This window comes from Macaca thibetana, chromosome X (genome assembly GCF_024542745.1).
Source record: "Macaca thibetana thibetana isolate TM-01 chromosome X, ASM2454274v1, whole genome shotgun sequence".
Lineage (NCBI taxonomy): Eukaryota > Metazoa > Chordata > Mammalia > Primates > Cercopithecidae > Macaca > Macaca thibetana.
This window is the reverse complement of record NC_065598.1, coordinates 29487061-29509633: the sequence shown is the minus strand read 5'-3', so window position 1 is coordinate 29509633 and position 22573 is coordinate 29487061. Positions and strand designations below refer to the sequence as shown.

Genomic DNA, 22573 nt, shown 5'->3' with positions numbered 1-22573 from the left:
ATTTTCTTAATCCAGTCTGTCACTGATGGACATTTGGGTTGATTCCAAGTCTTTGCTATTGTGAATAGTGCCGCAATAAACATATGTGTGCATGTGTCTTTATAGCAGCATGATTTATAATCCTTTGGGTATATGCCCAGTAATGGGATGGCTGGGTCATATGGTACATCTAGTTCTAGATCCTTGAGGAATCGCCATACTGTTTTCCATAATGGTTGAACTAGTTTACAATCCCACCAACAGTGTAAAAGTGTTCCTGTTTCTCCACATCCTCTCCAGCACCTTTTGTTTCCTGACTTTTTAATGATCGCCACTCTAACTGGTGTGAGATGGTATCTCATTGTGGTTTTGATTTGCATTTCTCTGATGGCCAGTGATGATGAGCATTTTTTCATGTGTCATTCTTAAAAGCAATACTTAGAACTGTATCTGGCACATAATAAGTATTCAATAAAAAAAATTGTTGAATGATTCAATAATTCATTATATATTATTTTTATGCATTAGTTTGCCTTAGTATCATCATAATACCTTGGTATATGAAATCCTATTTTTTGAGACAAGTGCAGCAGGAATAGCAGTAGAATACTGAATAGGGCAGGGAACTTGGTGTGCCAGTGTGTGTAATTCTCACTTACCTAGGACTGTCCAGGTGCCCAATATTACTCAAAACCTAAACATGTAAGTAGCTAAATCAATGTTTCAGCAAAATCTTCTGGTGAGCGTGTTTAAAAATGTAGATTCCAGGACACACCTACAGGCATTCTGATTTGCTAGATCTGTGATGAGGCCCAAAAATCTGTATCTTTAAGAGTCACAAGTAAGTTTAATGGAGTTCACTGGTAGACTATTAAAAAATAAGTTAAACTTTTTTATTTTGAAATACTTATAGAATTGCATGCAGTTGTAGGAGATAATACAGAGAGACTCCATTCCACGTACCCTTTACCCAATTTTTTTCTGGTGGTAACCTCTTACGAAATCATACTATGATATCACAACCAGGATACTGACATTGACAGAGTCCATCAATGTTAGATAGGCTGTATTTTGAAAACTGATCTAATAATCACTAATGAAGTGGTTCTCAGCCCTGGATGCATATTAGAATCACCTTGAGAGCTTTATAAGAAATTGTACACACCCAGATCTGGATCAATCAAGTCAGAGGCACTGATTGGGTAGCCTACCCACTCCCCATCTCGCAATGATTGTGCAGATGGGTTAAGAGCTCCTGCTATATTGTGACACTTGGTCCTTCCTTGCTAGTTTCAGAGGAGAGGCCAGGTTTGTAAGCTGAAACTCACCCCATGTACTAAGAGTGAAGACAACCAAGTAAATCTTCATCTTAGAAATTTATGCTTTGCCCCATTTTCAAGATTTAAGAAGTGCCCCTAACTAGAAGTCTAGAAACAGAGTCATTTAAGTTGTTACGGTGATAAGTAACTGGCCACTACCCCAAGGGAAATGATAGATTTCTCATCAAACACTATATAAAGACCATTGTCTCAATATAAAGGGCCTAGCAATAATTTTGGCATAGCCTCTTTTGTAATTATCTATCAATTATTCTACTGCTGGGTAGAAAATAACCCTTTTTGAAAATATTTAAATGTGATCATCGAATTCCTCAATCATTTTATATTTTAGGAAAGTAAGCTTTTATTCATTGTGCCACATATATTTCAAGCTGTGTGCATAATATGGCACCTAGCATTTGCAATCAAGACAATCAAGGCCTACAGTTAATAAAATATTATTTCCGCCATAATTTTTAGTAACAATATTGTTTTCCAAGTAGGAACTACTACAAGTGCTTTTCTTTTGGTATTTTGCAATATAGCTACCATACATTACATACTGCATAAATATGGTGGCAGTGTTGGCCTGATTAGATAATCCCAGTGATTTCTAATAAATTCCAGAAATCTCTAAGAAAAAGAACTATGGTACAGATGAAGGCAGCTCTGTATTTGAGTATTTGAGTATTTGTACTATCAATAATAACCATTTTGAAAAGGCAGTGCTGTAATTAACTGCAAAGGCCAACCTTAAATCTGTGAAATGTCATAATTATTTTTTCAAGCTACATGTTCAAATATTGAAATCCCAACAGCTTAAAAGACCTTACAACAACCACGTGTATAGCCATTAAATTACAGTACCGATTAAAACGATAATGACAACAATTACACCTTTAATGTCTGAGGGTAATATAAATGAAGCTAGGTGGTTTTCTAAAATGCCACATCTTCAAAATAAGTTATGACTCACTGAATCCCAATTAACTCTTCATGATATTACTGTCCAATGTAATTATTATTTCTTTACTCTCCTTTAGTTTATCTCTGGTCTCTAGGGTTTAGTTGTTAAAATAACTCAAAGATGGACACTTTGTTTCTATTAACCCCAGAATACATTTCCATGGTGCAGGTAATAATCAGGCTGTTTAACCTTTGCATAAGCACAAGAGGAAACATGGGTGGTTTGCACTCTCAATAGTAAGTAACAGTAACTATTTCAGAACAATGTGACCCCCGTTTTTGTTTTTGTTTCTTTTCATTTCCTTAGGAATAATGGCAAATACTTGACATTTGTGAAATGAATGAGAGGAAATTTGTTTTTTTGTTTTTTTGGTTTTTTTTGAGAGGAGTTTTGCTCTCGTTGCACAGGCTGGAGTGCAATGGCATGATCTCGGCTCACTGCAACCTCCACTTCCAGGGCTCAAGCAATTCTCCTGCCTTAGCCTCCCAAGTAGCTCGGATTACAGGCACATACCACCATACCCAGACAATTTTTGTAATTTTTTAGTAGAGATGGGGTTTCACCATGTTGGTCAGGCTGGTCTTGAACTCCTGACCTCAAGTGATCCAGCTGCCTCAGCCTCCCAAAGTGCTGGGATTACAGGCGTGAGCCACCGTGCCTGGCCTGTATTTCTGTTTTCAGTTTTCTTTCTTTCCTTCCTCCTTTCATTCCCTCTCCTTTCTTTCCCCTCTTCTATTTTCTTTCCCTGTCTTGCCATATTTTGTAATGTAATTCTCATATGTTTGTCAAAATCTCTTAAATTGGAAGACAGGAAAGTCTCTGGCCAGTATCAACCTTAAACGTGTTTAATTAATTTGGAAAGTTTCTTATGAACACAAGTATTTCCACCAGAAGAAAGGATGAAACAATGGTAGATTAAAACTTCAGTATTTCTTTGCGCCTTAGAGGGAATGTCTACTTGATGAATAGCTAGATATTTGTGAAAGAGATAGGCAAATAAAATAAACAATAATATATGATCCATTATTGGGGTTACTGGTTCCACTGCTTTCTCCATTTGTTTTATTAATAAAAATGATTGAATTTTTTCACTCCCTTCTGCCATCTTCCATGGCTATACATATTGAGAAAAGAAAGTTCTTTGTTTTTGACCCTCTTCCTCCTCCTTCTATAAGATGCTAATTAAAAAAAAAATTAAAATTGGAAAGTTTCATCATTAAAGAAACATTTTTTGAGAAGCCCTAACCTTTCCTACATATATTGGTGACAAACAGTTTGTCCATTTGATATGAGTTGTTAACAACAATTATGAATGTACATTATTATATTTTTTTCTAATTGACTCTACATTTTAATAACTTTGATGTAGTTAGGAAAAAAATCTCTTTCCATTAGTTTTATTGCTGTAATATTTTAAACAGTTGAAGGACAGGCTAGAAACTACTTGACTTTTTGTTTTGTTTCTAATTATTTACCTAAAACATGTATCACTTAAGTCACATACCATAGTTAAATTACTTTTTTTTTTTTTTTTTTTTTTTGAGACAGAGTCTTGCTCTGTCGCCCAGGCTGGGGTGCAGTGGCCGGATCTCAGCTCACTGCAAGCTCCGCCTCCCGGGTTTAGACCATTCTCCTGCCTCAGCCTCCCGAGTAGCTGGGACTACAGGCGCCCGCCACCTCGCCCGGCTAGTTTTTTGTATTTTTTAGTAGAGACGGGGTTTCACCGTGTTAGCCAGGATGGTCTCGATCTCCTGACCTCGTGATCCGCCCGTCTCGGCCTCCCAAAGTGCTGGGATTACAGGCTTGAGCCACAGCGCCCGGCTCTTAAATTACTTTCTGTTTCTCTTTAGATACATGCAGTCACAGCAGCCAATCAAATGTTGCTTAACCCTTGGATTATTTGCCTTCTTGATACGATTTGCATGATTGGAAATTGGATAGAAAAAATTTCGTGGAGAAACAGAAGAGAAAGATATAGCTCCTACATTTCTTAGCACTTCTCAGTAGTTTATGAACTCCTTGTCAAATATTTGGCTGGGATGTCAAAAAATAATAATTCTATTGGCATGGCTGGAGAGGTAAGAGTCAAAATGAACCTGAAGCTTAAACTTCAAGAGATTATAATTTTATGAGCTATGAAACTGCCTGTCTTTTCTCTTCTTTTTTGTATATACTTAAAAATATTAATTTATTTATTTTGGCTGTTAGTTTTCTAGGCCTGTGGTAGCAAAGAACCACAAACTACGTGGCTTAAAACAACAGACATGTATTGTCTCAGAGTTCTGGAGGTTAGGAGTCCAAAATCAAGGTGTTGGCAGAACCATGATCCCTTTGAAACATGTAGGGGAATCCTTCCCTGCCTCTTCTTAGCTTTTGGTGCTCTGTCAGCAATCCTTGGCATTCCTTGGCTTGCGGCTGCAGCACTCAGTCACTGGCTCCATTACCCAATGGTGTTCTCTATGTGTCTGGGTGTCTCTTCTTATAAGGACACTAATCATATTGAATTAGGGCCCACCCTACACCAGCATACCTCACCCTAACTAATTACATCTCTAATGTCCTTATTTCCAAATAAAGTAACATTCTGAGGTACTTACCGGGGGTTAGGATTTCAACATATCTTTTTGGAAGAATATATCGAATCCATAACAGATTATAAAAGTGATATATGTGGCCGGACACAGTGGCTCACGCCTGTAATCCCAGCACTTTGGGAGGCTGAGGCGAGTGGATCACCTGAGGTTGGGAGTTGGAGACCAGACTGACCAACATGGTGAAACCCCGTCTCTATTAAAACTACAACAGGCCAGGCGTGGTGGTTCACGCCTGTAATCCCCGCACTTTGGGAGGCCAAGGCGGGTGGATCACAAGGTCAGGAGATCAAGACCATCCTGCTTAACATGGTGAAACCCTGTCTCTACTAAAAAATACAAAAAATTAGCTGGGGGTGGTGGCGGGCACCTGTAGTCCCAGCTACTCGGGAGGCTGAGGCAGGAGAATGGCATGAACCTGGGAGGTGGAGCTTGCAGTGAGCCGAGATCATGCCACTGCACTCCAGCCTGGGTGACAGAGCAAGACTCCGTCTCAAAAACAAAACAAAACAAAACAAAACAAAAACAAAAAACTACAACAATTAGCCAGGCGTGCCGGTGGGTGCCTGTAATCCCAGCTACTCAGGAGGCTGAGACAGGAGAATGGCTTGAACCCGGGAGGCAGAGGTTCCAGTGAGCCAAGATAGTGCCATTGCACTCCAGCCTGAGCGACAAGAGTGAAACTCCATCTCAAAAAAAAAAAAAAAAAAAAAAAGTGATATATGCTTATTTAGAATAATTCAAATAATACAATAATCTGCAAAATACAAAAATAAAGTTACCCGCCCTTACTTCTTCCCTAATTCCTAGAAATAATCATTGTTCAAAATCTGTGTATACTTCCCAATTTTCCCATATACAAACATATAGATGAACTAAGTGTATAGATCTATGTATATATTAAAGATAATTAACAACTTACATACATCTCTCCAAGTTTCATATCATGAATATCTTTCTATTTCAATATATTAGGAGATAATAATGATTGGCATTTACTGAGAGTCAAATACACACTAGGTCTTTATTACCTGCTTTCCACAAATAAATGTATTTAATCTTTATAACAGCCCTATGAGGTAGGTACAATTTCAGACAACATTTCACAGACCAGTAAAGAAAGGAACAGAGAGGTTAAAGTAACTTGTCCAAAACCATACAGTTAATAAGTGGTAGAAGTGAGATTTGATCCCATTGACTGATGCTAAAGCCTGTGATCTTAACCGCTATACTATATTATCCACATGGCATTTCATTTTATAGTTGTTTCTCATTGAAAGAACTTAAAAATAATAGAGACATTCACATCTGTCACTTTATGATGTCACTCACAGAAGACTACCATTTGTACTCTTCCTAAAGTAAACGATACATTCAGATGTTAAACACATCGTTGGCTGTCAATTATCCCTGGGGTAATTATCTGTTTCCAGATAATTTTATGTATTTAATATCTGTGGTTTAACTTACTTATTATTCAACATTTAATGAGCACTTCTTTGGACTGATAATCTTACCACAGAGTAGAAAATAATACACTACATTTTTTGTTCTCAAAGTATTGACGGGAGAGAAAACTATGTAAACAATAATTGAAAAACAATATTAGAGGTGTATTGGGAGTATGAAGAAGGAAGTAACCAACTTCAGGGTGGGTTTGTTGGGAAATATTGAAAAACTGAGGTCTTGATAAGTCACACGAGTCTTCAATAATCCTGAGCAGGTGTTGTCAGGTGGATGGGGGTAAAGGAAGGTGGGGTTGGTGGGTGTGGTCGATTCCGAAATGACTCCTCATAATCCCAACCTCCTAATAGTTGCATCTTTGTGTAATTCCAACTTGTTCAGAGTGGGCTAAACCTAGTGGCCTACACAATAGAAAATGGCAAAGATGATGGGATATCACTTTAATGATTAGGTTATGTAAGATTGTGAACTTCATCTTGCTAAAAGACTCTCTCTACTGTTGGCTTTGATGAAGCAGCTGCCATACTTATGAGGCAGCTGCCTACAGAGAAGCCGTGGTAGTAAGGAACTAAAAGAGGCCTCTGGCCAACAGCTAGTTAGGACTGAAAGCTTTGAGAAATTAAATTCTGCCAACAACCACTGAGTGAATATAGAAGCAGATCCTTCCCCAGTTGAGCCTTCAGATGAGACTGTAGTCCTGACTGACACCTTTATTGCAGTCTGTGAGACACTCTGAAGCAAAGGACCCAGCATGGTCATGCCCAGGTTTCTAACCTACAGAAACTGTGAAATAATAAATGTGTATTGTTTTAAGCCATTAAATTGGTGCTAATTTGTTATGTAACAATAGATAGCTGATGCAGTGTGTTTTATAAGCAGTGAGAATTGTGTAAAACACATGTGTCCATGCACATACACATCATGCTCATGCACATTGGTGTGAAACATCCTGCTATGCCTTGGTAGCATAGTATAGCTGAAACTTAGAGCACAAAGGTGACCGAGCTAAAGGAGGCTGGAAAGGAGGCTCAACATATGACCACAAAGGATACTTATGTCAACTTAGTATGTTTGGACTTTAGGTAGTCTTGTATTGTTGAAGGCTGTTGTGGTTAATCATTTCTGTGTATTAAAAAACACACTTGTGAAGATGGATTATAGATGTGCAAGAATTCAGGCAGGGAGTCTTTTGGAATGGTGATAATGGACAGGTAACAGGAACATGAGTCAGGGTAGTGGGGAAAGAAGACCCAGGATAGAGTTTTGAGTAGTATTTCAGTTCACTCATCAGATTTTAATGGATGGGACTGTGAGGGAGGATAACGGCCAGCAATTTTCCTACATGACTATAAGAATTTTGGAGTCATATATTATGAAAAGTCAGTTTTGAATGATAGATAATGAGATCAATTTATCCAGGATGAATGTGAGTTATCAGTGGGAGATTTCTCCTGGTGTGCTGATACGGGCTTGAAGGTCAAGAAAAAGATCTTACCTAAAGAATATATGAAAAGCAGTAAACACACTTGAAGGAGTAGAATTTATCAGAACAGCAAGTAAAATGAAAAGCAAAGACAACGCATGACAAATCACAGGATTCAAATATGTAATGGAGGAACAAAATACAGAGGACCAGCCAAAAATACAGAGGACCAGCCAAAGAGACAGCAAAGGAATAGAGAAAAAGTTGAAGAACAGAGAGGGAAGTAGGTACAGCATCTCAAGAGGACAGCTGTCAACAGTATTAAATGCTTTTGAGAAGCCATACATGATTAGCACTGCATAGTATTCACTAACTTCAGTGAGTTCAGTGATAATTTAGCTACCTTCTTATACGTTTCCTTAAAGTTGCACAATTATTTCAGCATTGTTGAAAATTCTAATACCTTAGGATTGTGATAAGACTAATCATTCTAAATGATTTCTCCCCTCCCACTCCCAGGTCATGAATATTATTATTAAGGGTCAGTTCTGGTACCAATCATTGGGCCTGGAATAAATAACGTCATTCCATGCTGGGAAATGGCCTCATTCTTCTGATAGCTTGACAAGTGTTTAATCATCCTTACACCATGCAGAGCCAGAAATAATTATTTGATTTACATGAAGTCTATAAGTGATATTAGATAAATAATTCTCAGTGGGAGTGAAATATGGTAGGTCTTTTAGTAGCTAAATATTATAGGTTGTCACACAAAAGGCTGTCCTTTGTTGAAACAATACCACAAAAGTTAATTTTAGTAAATCAAATTCCAAGCTGGTTATTTGAATAGAAAAGGAAGTCATTGAGATGGATTCAGGTAATTAAATGTTGGGTGAGTATATGCCTACATCAGTTTTCCATGTTGGGTAGGCCATTTATTTTTAGATGACATGAACTCAAGTACCTGTTTATTAGGAATGATGACAAATAAATAATGAAGCAAGTGCCTGTGAGAAACACCTACTCGAGTGAGGTAGTAACAATATTGAAATTATTTTATGTATTTTTGACTGATAATTAAATTAACTTTCACGAGTCCCATCATTTTACTTACCAGTCATTTAACTTGCACAGAATGTTTTGGACATGTTAAGCCAATCTACCTGGAATTACCTGATTTTAGTCAACTTATCAATCTACTCTACTATGTCATAAAACACACACTTTGATTTAGACAAGGTATCTCTCTCTTTACAGAATCTCATTTTATAAACTCCAGCCTTACAGGGAATAGATTAATGATGCTAAGGAAAAATATATTGAACACATTGATAGTCTTGATTATGTCTTTTAACTCATATGTTTGAGACCATAGGGTAAAGCTAGCTGCTTGGTTTTCAGTTATTTTACTTACATAGGATAAAAGAATAAGTGGCTCAATTTTAGAGTGATTAATTTTATTAACTCTCCTCTGTACCATTTCTAAACCAACTGGAGGAAAAATTGCAATTAAGGTAGAATATCTGGGGATGTAAAATAAACTCTCAGATGTGAAAGGACCACATCACCAAGGTTACTCAGGAAAGCATTGATTTAAATTCAAATAATACATGAATGCTCATCTCCTTTCATTCAAGTATTCTCAAAGGAATTAGCACTATCGAAGGAGAATCTTACCTATTTAAGGAAGTGGATTTGATGACTTCCGTCAGTTAACTTTCTAATGTTTATCAATTCTTTTTTTTTTTTTTTTGAGACAGTCTCACCTTGTCACCCAGGCTGGAGTGCAGTGGCGCGATCTCGGCTCACTGCAACCTCCACATCCCAGGTTCAAGGGATTCTCCTGCCTCAGCCTCCTGAGTAGCTGGGACTACAGGCGCACACCACCATGCTCTACTAATTTTTGCATTTTTAGTAGAGACAGGGTTTCACCATGTTGGCCAGGATGGTCTCTATCTCCTGACCTTGTGATCCACCTGCCTTGGCCTCCCCAAGTGCTGGGATTACAGGCGTGAGCCCCTGCACCCGGCCTATCAAGCCTTAATCTGCAATATTTTTGATATCTAAATTCAGCAGTGTTTATTTACAATAAAAGTACATTAAAAATTTTACATCTGTGGGACCTAATATATATATATATGATAGATAGACACAGATATAGGTAGTTGCATTTTTTCATGTTTTTTTGAGAGACAAGGTCTCACTCTGTTGTCCAGGCTGGAGTACAGCTGTGTGATCATAGCTCACTACAACCTGAAACTCCTGGGTTTAAGTGATCCACCTGCCTCAGCCTCCCAAGTAGATAGGACTACAGGTGTGAACCACCATACCCAGGTAATTAAAAAATAATTTGGTAGAAATGGGTCTCACTATGTTACCCAGGCTGGTCTCAAACTCCTGGCCTCAAGTGATCTTCCCACCTCGGTCTCCCAAAACACTGGGATTACAGGTTTGGGCCACCACACCCAGCGTCCATTTTTCCACATTTTTGAAGTTACATGCCTAAAAGTAAAATCACTTGTTAGAAGGCTTAATTTTTATTTGAGAACATGTATTTATGTTATAAAATATATGTCCTTCCTCAGGTATTATGGTACATTGTCTTTTAAATGGATAAGAACAGATACTACACTTGATCTTAGCCAAAAGGCCAAGAAGCCATTAAATTGTCTTTTAAAGGATAACTACCATATTCAGTAGTAAATTTATACATATAGTTGTTTTCCACATTGTTTTTGCAAGAACATCAGAAATTCAGTAATGATAAGCATTTATTTATTTTGGTTAGTATATGATAATTTATTTAATGGCTGTCTCCACTGTAGACTGAACATTTTAGAAGGAATTATACCTAATTTATTTACAGCTGTATCAATATTTTGTGACCACATAGTAGGCTTTTAGTCCCTATTTGTTGAAATATTAACTAGGATCTAGTTTTAGATTATCACTTGCTCTGATATAATCCACATATTCATGTTCTATTTCATATGTGTATATATATGTATATATGTGTGTATATGTATATTAATTTCAGAACAAAGCAAGCATTTGACCTTTTAATATAAAAATAACAAGAGACTAGAGTTGAGGAGATCAACTACTTTAACTCTTCATGTATAGCTTTTGGCAAACATTGGATTTCTGCTGATTCAGAGTTATTGTTTGAGAACCAATTCTCAATTTATGGATGATGCTTAGTAACCTACTCTCGATCAGCTTTTCTTATCCTTTTTTTCAATGAGATACCTGAGATAAATGGCAGGCACATATGTTTCGTTCCATGGCTATAACTGCATGAGCTAGACTGTGGCTCTAATTCTATCACTCTTCCTCATGAAAAATAGCATTTATCAGATTGTAAAAATCTTAGGGTGATGTAATAATAGAATATATCTACGTAGATTCTAATTGGTTAACAACTAAGTTGTTCACAAAAATGAACTTTAATTATTTTTACCAAATTAGAAATGCCTCATCATTACACTTGTAGGGGTATCAATACCTAAGGAGGGAAAGACCTACTGACGTAGTGAAATACTGTGTATTCCTTTGAAAGTTCAAAACATGTATCCTATATGAGGCTCATAATCTTTGTTTCCTAGTTTGGCCATTAATAAATATCTGTAATGACTAACAATGATTTTTTTCTCAAAATTATACCATAGCTATTCATATTATAAATTTAACCTGAAAATTAAATATCTTTTGATACGCAACTCCATGTAAGTACTTACTCACAATTATTTGTTTCCTAAACATTGGTTGTTGATATGTAAAGTGAAAAACAGCTATGACTACAAAGTCATGGACTATTTTCTGAAGAAAAAGTGGAAAATAGGACAGAGGATACAAATATGAAGCATCTTATGTCTAATCAATTTACCATCTACTTCTTAATGTTTCATGTTCTTGTGTTACCCAGCTTTTCTTAAAATAGAAACAAAAAGTTTTCTAAGAAGGAAAAGATAACTTCAAAGGGAAAGTGACACATAAAGGAGGCTCTTTGGGTAAGGAGATGGAGAATTCAGGTGTCACAAGGAAATAATGGAATGATTGCCTCCTCTGAGAAGATTCTGGATGTGCTCAGGAAGAAGTGCAATTACCAGAAAAGTAAACTAAGCCACCAGTGAAGGGCAGAAAAGAGAAAGTCCAACACTCCAGAGTTAAGAAGAGGGTCCATGTATCAGGAAATAAGGGTCAGGATAGAAGCCCAGTGGCTTTGGAGATTAGAAGATTCCACATACCCCCACATAAAAGAGTTAGAAGGAACACTCACTATTCCCAAATAGCTTTCAAGAGACTGGAACATCATAGGGTCTCTGCCACCACATAGAATTTTCCAAATTAATATTAGCACATGATGTTTTCTGTTAACCACGACACTTCCTAAACATTGTATTGAATGGTTTTAACAAAGAAAGTCTGGCTATCTGAGAGCTGCATAAAGTTTGAAACCAAGTGATCCCTTCTGATTGAAATTTTATTGGTGGTGGTGGTGCTGATGTCTTGTTTTGTTTGTTTTCTTTCATCATGGACATTTACAACACAAAAGATTGTATATAGTATGCATGATTTGGAGGCTTCAGTGAGAGCATTTTAATTTTTAAAATTACTGAACTTTTCAACATAAAAATGGCTTATTTAACTCATACCTCATTTCAAAGGGAGTTTATATAATTTATGTGAAAGGAATACATTTAGATCAATCATTATTCAAACAGCTTAAGAATATTTAGAATAAATGATTTCTTTTGTCTATATAATGTTTATATAATGTTTCAGTTCCATACTACACTTTAAAAATGGTGACAAAAATTTAAAGCCAATATATTTCATTGGCAGCTTAAGTTGTACTTTGACCTGGCTAGGGAGTCAGTATAATGCTAAGAGTAAGTTTAACAATATCCTCTAATGGATCCCACAAAATAGGCCCAAATCCTATTTGATGGCCTACAAGGCGACTCCTAGTCTGGGCTCCATCTCCCTTTACAATTTCATTGCAATGCTGCTTCTTGCATGCCCTCCAATTTAGCAACTCAAACTTTGGGTAATTTCCCATCAACTTATTCTCCCTTTCATTTCCTCCTAATTTTGCTCACTATATGTCCTTTGTTTAAATTCTCTTTCTATTCTTTCTTTAAATGATGAAGTCATCTTTATATTTTAGATTTTAACAAAAATATCAATTTGTCTCCAGACTTTTCTTAAATGACTCTGAAGGAAAACAGAAAGGCAGTATGGCCTGGGGGCCAAAAACCTAGGTTTTGAACCCATATTTCCTGAGTTAAAATCTTAGCTCCACTGCCAACTAGCCCCATGGGGCTTTGGATAAGATATCTTAGAGTCTAAAAATATGGAAGTAATATCCATTCCCTCTCACTCTGTTAGTACATTTAAAGCACTTAAAGGAGAATGTGACCCACAGTAATTATTCAGTTAAGATTAGCTGTGATAATTATTACTTCCCAAAGAAAAATTAATGGCATCATCAACTGTGTCTCCATATACTAATTGCATAGCTCTACTATTGTACATTTTATTGGATTAGAGTTCAGTATGTTCATCCAGCCTTCTTACTAGGTTTAAATTCTATTGTGTGTTTCCAGAAAGTTTTTGGGACCTGGAAAATGTTTGATGATCAAATGTGCTTTTCGAATGATCTGTCCATTATACTCGTTGCCATCGATGATGTCTTTTTATGGAAAAAAGGAAAAAGGATATCTTCATGAAAGTTGGAGGCATTCACCACATACTCTGGAATATACTTGGCATTATGAACAGTGAAACTAATGGCATGTAATCTACACATTCTGTTACAGTTGTTGTTTCTGGCTTCAGAAGCGTCCCAACAGCACATGACAGTAATGAAATCATGGAGGTAGTACAGACAGGAATTAGTCTTTAGTAATCATATCTTAATATGTTAAATTGTAAAATCTAACATTAAAATATCCATGAAGTCTCTTAAGATTGGGGGGAAAAAACCAAGCTCTGTAGTACTAGCGTTTGAAATGGCCTAATTTGTTTTGTAAGTTGCCGCATCTGCCAGTGAAGTCAAATGTGGAGATGAAGGCTTGCAATAAGATAACTAGTCACAATTGCTCTTATAAATGTCTCCTATATCATACAAAATAGCTTGTAAAATATCATACAAAATATCATACAAAATAGGTTACTCTTATAAATGTCTCCTGTATCATACAAAATAGCTTATGAATTGATTTAATTTACTATTTTTTCTTAAAGCCACTTTTTCCTCTTTTTTACAATTAGAAGTGATTAAGAAAGTATTTGGAAGACCAAAGCATTTCTATACTTTTCATCCATTTAGTTCCAATTTCCAAAAGATAACCTAGACCTCAAGGGACAGATGGCTCTCCAAAAATCTGTTTACGTGGAATTTGTGTTGAAATGAAGTCATTTCAGGATGACTCCATTGTAACTTCGTAGTCTTCCTAATGAGCTGGCACACTGCACAAGGGAGATAGCTGCTAGAAAGCTCAGGGTGTTCAATAAGAGCCCTCTTGATAAATAAATAAATACGCATTATTTATGCCATCATGGACACGCCAATGGAAAAATTGTATTTTCAATTTTATTGGCAAAGTATTTGGAATTTACTTTTAATTGGCATGAAATATTATTGTTGTATAAAACATTTATATTCACCATAACAACATATTTATCATATCAGACTCACATCTAATTAAGGCTGTCTCGGCTTCGGAAATTCACAATGGAGTAAGAGCAAAGAGCGCATAGCCATCCAAACAGCCCAGTAGCCAGAGCATCAAGCTGTTCGAGTCCCTTCATCACCTCTCAATTCTGAAACAGCTACATAATTAAAGCCAATATTATGTGCTTGATTATCCAGTGGGTTCTATCCTGAATTACCTCAATTCAGTTCAGCCTTTATGTGTGGAGTCTGATCATATGGCTATTTCAACCATTATTTATTGAGGGCCTATTATGTTTCACTTGCTGGCCTGGTGCTTTGGCTATAATCACTGGAAAAGATCAGCCTAATAGTTTACTGTTGTTTTTTTAAATATAGGGTTTCATGATTAGTAAAGTATGAGCTTTCAGCTGGGTGCAGCAGCTCACGCCTGTAATTCCAGCACTTTGGAAGGCCAAGACTGGTAGACCACTTGAGGCCAGTAGTTCAAGACCAGCCTGGCCAACAGGGCAAAACCCCATCTCTATTAAAAATACAAAAATTAGCCAGGCATGGTGGCACATGCCTGTAATGCCAGCTACTTAGGAGGCTGAGGCATGAGAATCACTTGAACTCAGGAGTCAGAGGTTGCAATGAGCTGAGATCGTGCCACTGCACTCCAGTCTAGGTGACAGAGTAAGAATTTGTCTCAAAAAAAAAAAAAAAAAGAGCTTTTTCCTGGACTGTCTGCTACTAAATGTTTCACAAAGAGAGTCATTCAATATATTATCAAATATCTTATGAAACCTCAAAACACCCAGGAATATTTTTTGGTAATTCTTTGGCTTCTTTTCCTTACAAGTTTTGAATTCCTTTACAGCAACTTGCTTCACACATATGCATAGAGAAAAATTCTTTTTCTTGCAAAGAAATGACTCATTCAGAAAATTATTCATTAAATTATGCTTATTATCAAATTTCTAAGTTATTTCCTTATAATAAAATTATTTCCCTAAATGATACATTTTGCTAATGTATTAATATTTCAAAAGATTTTTCTGCACTTAGCCAAAAATTCTTAAAATTTATTATTATAATTTCTCAGCAAATTATTACAGTTTGAAGAATAGAAGCATTTTAACAGTATGCTATTTAGAAATTTACATATTGCTAGTTAATTCCACAAGTGCCAAAATATGCCACCATTATTAATATTTCTCTTATTTGAGGAACTCAGATTACAAAGAGAAAACGTGAATTAAGAAACATAAAATTGTCTCTTGACAATTGTACTAATATGATGTAAAATAATAAGCTAGGAATTTTGATGTCTAAAAATAATGTTTATCTTAGCAATGACTGTGTATGTATAGAAAAAAATCATGAAGAACATGGCAGTTTTAAGTGCAGAGAACGAAAATAACTTGATAGTGACCATATGTATAGAAAAAAATCATGAAGAACATGGCAGTTTTACATGCGGAGAACGAAAATAACTTGATAGTGACCAAAACCTACATTGGTATGGTAGACAGCAGAGACTCGACTTTAAAGCACACATTTTAAATGAGGTATATATTCCTCATCAGCAGTATACTTTTATATATAGGAGTGAAGGCCAAAGCTATTTAAAAATTAAAGAATAGGGCTGGGTATGTTGGCTCATGCCTGTAATCCCAGTACTTTGGGAGGCCGAGGTGGGTGGATCACCTGAGGACAGGAGTTCGAGAGCAGCCTGGCCAACATGGTGAAACCCCGTCTCTACTAAAAATACAAAAATTAGATGGGCGGGTTGGTGGGTGCCTGTAATCCCAGCTACTTGGGAGGCTGAGACAGAAGAATCGCTTGAACCCAGGAGGCAGAGGTTGCAGTGAGCCAAGACTGAGCCATTGCACTCCAGCCTGGGCAAGAAGAGCTAAACTCCATCTCACACACACACACACAAAATAAATAAAATTAAATTAAGGAATAAAGAGAAGGGTCATTTTTGCCCCTGCAAAGACTGGATACTTCTTGTCTTACCTTCCTGAATTTGTTACTGTCATGTACTCTTGAGACACTTCTAAACATGCTTACTCTCAGATGTCACACCCAGAATTCCCTTTATGATAATGATTTTCAGAAAATAAGATGACTTTCAGGGGATTGGACTTGGAGGAGTTAATGTATTCCCAGCATTTAGCATTTGTGATATTTAATGATAGCATCCTATTTATCATGAGGAATTTTCTGCAGCCAAGAATCCATCACCAAATACTTACCCTATGCTGTTAAGGTTTTTAAAAGGAAATGGATTCAATATCATTCTCTATTTAGTCTCCTTCATATGAATGGTAGAGTCATGATGCTCTCGTCTTTAGCTCTATTTAAGAATTTAATGACATCTCATGGTAATGCTAATGTGATAATTTCTGGCTTTCTTTTCCTACTAGAGATTTCCCTAATAACATCTATATTTTTATAGTTACTTTGATTTCTGGTCAATAATTTCAAATTTCATGCTAACTTTATTCTGTTGCATTGGTTTGCACCTCAATGACCATTGTATTCCCCATTTTCAATTTATTTCTATCACAAATTATTTCTTTCAAGAAATATTGTCAGATTTGAAAATTTTAAAAAACGAGTCATTTTTAATCACTGAATATGTTGAGGCAAAGCAGCTTTTATTTATTATATAATTGAAATTACTTACATGATTAAGCTTTGCTGAGTTGAAGAAATCTGCACTGGCCAATTCAATCAGCCTGACCAGAAATGGTGAAAAACTGAACAGTGAATCAATAACACATGTACTTTTTTCTAGCTTCTTAGTTCAACTATGATTTTATAAATGATAATTACCAAGCAAATATAAATATGAATCAAGGAATATTTTCTAAATGTTATAGTTAAAACAAAGAAGATCCTTAAGGTGTTCACTTTGAAAGTGGACCAAAATATAAAAACAATTGTAAATAGGGACAAAGGCTTAGAGGTATGCAGAGAGAGTAATGGCAGATAATTCTATTCTAAGTTGCTATTTTCACATCCATTTACGCCTGGCCTTTGTAGTTCTTTTTCCTTCTAGAATGGATGCAAATTATTTAAAGGGTCTTTGGACTTTTTTGCATCATACTTAACAACATTGTCACAAGGAGAAAAAGAAACAATAGCACTCCTCCAAAACATCATCCTGAGTTTCAACAGAAAACATACAAGAAGTGTTATTGCTTCCTTAAGCTAATACCCATACATTTTTTCTAATTAGTGAAGGTTATACTCCGGTTCAGCTTATTGCAAACAAACTCAATTGTTGGAAAAATCAATAATGCTGAACAACAACAAAAAATACTAAGGCAGTGATAGCGCTGCTTGATGACAGAATGTATGGAATGTCTGTGCTTACAATGTTGTTCATTCATTCATGTATTTGCAGTAATGAGAAAAGCTCTATTACCTTTCAGAAACAAGAACTTAAGCACTGGTTCCTTCTTCCTCAGTGTGGTATTTGTATGTGTGTGCTTGTAGGCAATCTGCTCCAATGGAAAATTAATGCTAACCTCATATAATAGCATGAAGGCAAGCTAGGTATTACGAACAAAGTTAAAAAGAGAAAGACCTTGTCTGGGTGCAGTGGCTCATGCCTGTAATCCTAGCACTTTGGGAGGCCAAGACAGAAAGATCACGAGGTCAGGAGATAGAGACCATTCTGGCCAACATGGTGAAACCCCATCTCTACTAAAAATACAAAAATTAGCTGGGCATGGTGGTGTGTGCCTGTAATCCCAGCTACTTGGGAGGCTGAGGAGGAGAATCACTAGAACTAGGGAGTTGGAGGTTGCAGTGAGCTGAGATCATGCCACTGCACTCCAGCCTGGTGACAGAGCGAGGCTCCGTCTCAAAAAAATAAAAATGAAAAAAGAGAAAGACCTTTTATCTCATCAATTTCTTTTCCTAAAGTAAATTACATTAGAAGGCAGCAGCATTATATTTGCCCATAGTTTAATATTAAGAAGCTTCTACTTGCAAAGTTGACCAAAAACATAATAATGATTGTAGTACTCTTTTATGACCCCAAACACATTACGAAGCATTGTGTGTATAGATATGATTTATATATAAATTTATTATATATAATTAATATAGAACTTTGTGATATATTAATTATATGTAAAATTTTTAATTATAAGAGTTTCATGTATAATTTAAACTAATAAACATGCATTTATGTGAATATACATTATATTAATATGTAATATGTAAATAGTATATAAACACATATCATATTAGTTTATATTATCTTCAATACTGTCATATTATATAAGTATTAATTATATATGCCATATATAAATGTATTTATAAAATTATCATGTATAAGTGCCATTTTTACACACTTTCAAGTGAAGGGATAGGATTCAGAGAGGTTAGCTGATTTGCTCAAGGTCACACAACTAAGAAAGGGCAGGGCTGGAACTAGAATGTAAATCTGAGGTTCTCTTACACTTTTAATCTTGCTCCATGCTACACCACTTTTCCTGTCAAATCTAGAAAAAGAGGAAAAATGCAGGTTGATTGTATATATTAGTAACTCAGTCTAAAGAGTCATATTTGAAGTGTGATAACAGTATTCACTATTATTAATCATCAAAGAGCTAATAGTGTTTGTTTTTATTGAGATAACATCTGGTTGCAATGCTGAACCAACCCGTATGTTTCATTGGTTCAATTCATGATTTTGAGCCTTTTTTTTCCATTCTGTTTTATTTTATAGAAAGCTGTTGCATATGTGGTTGGATAGTTAAAGGGTTTTTTGTTTATGTGTTTGTTTTTAGTATCAGTTTTTTTTTCCACCATTTAATTTGTATCAGAAAAGAGCAGATTGGTTTTAGGGTCATAGCCATGTTTTTTCTTCAGGTCCCTAAAGAATCTAATTCTGACCTTAGCTCCATTTACATCATGGTTTGGCGATGAATTATATTAGCTAATATGTTCTTTGTGAGTCTTAAGGTAAATGACCTGAAAAAAAAATTCAATACTTATTCAAGTATACTCCTGTTTCATTTTCAGTAGTCAATACAAATTCATTTACCTGAGTTTTCATTATAATGTAGGTTTAAGAAACATCAAGTAGAACTGTCAGGGGCACTATCTTATCTTCTTAGCACCCATACATGGTTTTCCTCTTCCACAAATAATATTTACATAGCTTCTGTATGAGGGTAGCTTTCCTACCTGTTTCCTAATAATGCACAAGAACTGGGACATGAATATACAAAGCTGCTTTGTCTATCAGTCTCTTGGGAAAGAGAAAACGATTTCAGTATGATAAAAGGGAAGTTTTGTGAGATGGCTGAAATGCATCAATGCTGTGCTAGTTAAGAGATTGTATTTGGTCAATGAAGAGACATGGAGCTTTTCTTTCTTTTCTGTTTTTTTTTTTTTTTCTTTTCTTTCTTTCTTTCTTTTTTTTTTTTTTTTTTTTTTGACGGAGTCTCACTCTATCGCCCAGGCTGGAGTGCTGTGGCGTGATCTCAGCCTGCTGCAACTTTCACCTCTCAGGTTCAGGTGATTCTCCTGCCTTGGCCTCTCAAGTAGCTGGGATTACAGGCACATACCACCATGCCCGGCTAATTTTTACATTTTTAGTACAGACGGGATTTCGCCATGTTGGCCAGGATGGTCTTGAACTCCTGACCTCAGGTGATCCGCCCACCTCAGCCTCCCAAAGTGAGGGATTACAGGTGTGAGCCACCGTGCCCAGCCAAGATATGAGGCTTTTGTCATTCAATCTATGACTGCAGACTGTCCCAAGAATGTAAGAAGCCTTCAGAGTTGCTCCTAGTTAAAAACCCCTCATTTGTAAGATTCATATGCCAGACCTTAGGTCTCTGCTTTATTCTTGTAATAGCTGAAGGGAAAATAAATCTGTTGAAATAAACCTACCAATCATTGTTTAAAATGATGGGAATAAGTTCCACAAGTGCCAAAATATGCCACCATTATCCATTCCACAGATATGCCACAGCTGTGTGCTCACACAGTATGTCTGCTGGACTCACAATCCTAGTCGGATCTGTCCTTAATTTTCAAATTAAAATTTTAAAAATGATTGTTGACTCCAATATAACTAAGAAGAATCCTCTGTGGCTAGAAATGGAATTTTAATTTTAATTTTGGAAAACTACACATATTCTAAAAGAATAAAGTAACACAAATAAATTGTTTACAATTGCCGAATGTCATAAATTAAAACTAATATCTAATCTTTACATTCTTATTTCAAGCAAAACTGATATAATGGCAATGTAACACAGATATAAGACTAATGTTTAGAATATTTATATTTTTCTTCCTTTAGATTATTTTTGCATATTTCTTTTCCTTAAAAGAGCCACATAAATACGTGGGATTTAGGGTTGTCCTGCCATTACTCATCCAGAATAACAACAGAAATCTAGGTGCTTTCAATGTACAAGTCGTAAGTGAGGAACTAGAACAGAAATGAGAACAGCGTGTGGGCAAGAAATGTGGTTCACCTCACATCACGTTGCGAAGTAATGTATATACTGGAGTGACGGTTTTGAAGCTGAAAGAAATAACTTTTGAATGGTGTTATATGTCAATTTAATTTAGAAGAAATGTTTGTTGTGAGGAGGTGAGGGTCATATGCAAAATGTTGAGTTAGACAGTTCAACCTTGGAGTAGATTGGAAGGCAGATAGAAAGAGACGAGAGCTGGGGAAGGAGACTGGTTACAGCACTGTAGGGTAGTCTCAGCATAATGTAATGAGGGTGGCAGTGGAAATAGAAAGGCTAGTATGAGCTAAGAATAATTTATAGGATACAGGACGTGTTAGAAGAGAGAAAGAAAATGCTATAGGATAACAAAAGTTTAAGCCTGAGTAACTAAGAGAATGATGGGATTGGAGATTGAATTAAGAGATTTCTGAAAGGACTTGAACTCTGAAGGAAAGATAACAAGTTTAGTTTTAGACAAATTGAATTGGAAGGGGTAGTGGGACATCCAGTTGGATATTTTAATGAAGAAGCTAGAGATGAGGAACTAAAATTCTGGATGGCTGTCTGGGTCATAGAATCTGATTTAAGAGTAACTTCTATACAAGTGAAATATTAAGTTCTGAGATTATAGCTGATCTCCAAAGGAGAAAGTACTTACTATATCACATTAGACTTTAAATGTATGCAGAAAAATGGGACAGGAACCCTAATTTGACCCATGGTACTTCTTGTTTTTTTTGTTGTTGTTGTTGTTGTTTTGTTTTTCTGAGACAGAGTTTCACTCTTGTTGCCCAGGCTGGAGTGCAATGGTGCAATCTTGGCTCACTGCAACCTGGAGTGCAATGGCGCGATCTCAGCTCACTGTAACCTCTACCTCTCAGGTTCAAGTGATTCTCCTGCCTCAGCCTCCCTAGTAGCTGGGATTACAGGCGCCCACCACCATGCCCAGCTAATTCTTTTGTATTTTTAGTAGAGACAGGATTTCACTATGTTGGCCAGGCTGCTCTGAAACTCCTGACCTCAGGCAATCCACCCGCCTCAGCCTCCCAAAGTGCTGGGATTACAGGTGTGAGACACCGTACCCGGCTCCACCCATGGTACTTCTAAACTGACTAAAACTCTTTAGCTATACAACCGGTGAAGAGCAAGGAGCTCTAAATTTGCAACATGTCACTTCTTAATCCTAAGATTTAAGAATGGTTGGTACTTTGTGTATGCATGACCACAGAGCTATGAGTAGGTATTGTAAAAGCAAATACTTGTGCTATTTTGACAATTAATATGCAAATAAATACACTTCATATTTTTATGGCAACTCATGAATAATCATATTAAAAGAAGCAGGACATGTTATACAAATGTTTCCATGGTTACCGCTGGCTGAAAGAAAGAGGGTTATGACTTTGACAGTGAGAATCAATCTCAAGGATTGCCACAGCCAAATGGGAAAAACGCCTAACGAAAAAAATACTGAGGAAACCATATATAAGGAAAAGCTTTCTTTTCCCCATAATTATTATTTAAAAAAACTTCTGAACATTTTCAGTTATAATAAAATTATGATACATTTTAGCATCTTAAATGTGTAATCTGTTATTCATTAGTTGGGCAGAATGACTAAGAATAACATTATCAACCTAATAATCCATTTAGAAGAGACAGCATAATACAG

At 36.2% G+C, this 22573-nt stretch overlaps 1 protein-coding gene and 1 pseudogene across 1 annotated transcript in view; both read right to left on the bottom strand.

Moving 5' to 3' along the window:
• The window catches only part of IL1RAPL1 (interleukin 1 receptor accessory protein like 1), a 1385688-nt gene that overhangs the window by 197018 nt on the left and 1166097 nt on the right, over window positions 1-22573 (bottom strand). The gene's annotated exons all lie outside the window — the stretch shown is intronic.
• On the bottom strand, window positions 10268-10405 carry LOC126947077 (uncharacterized; annotated as a pseudogene).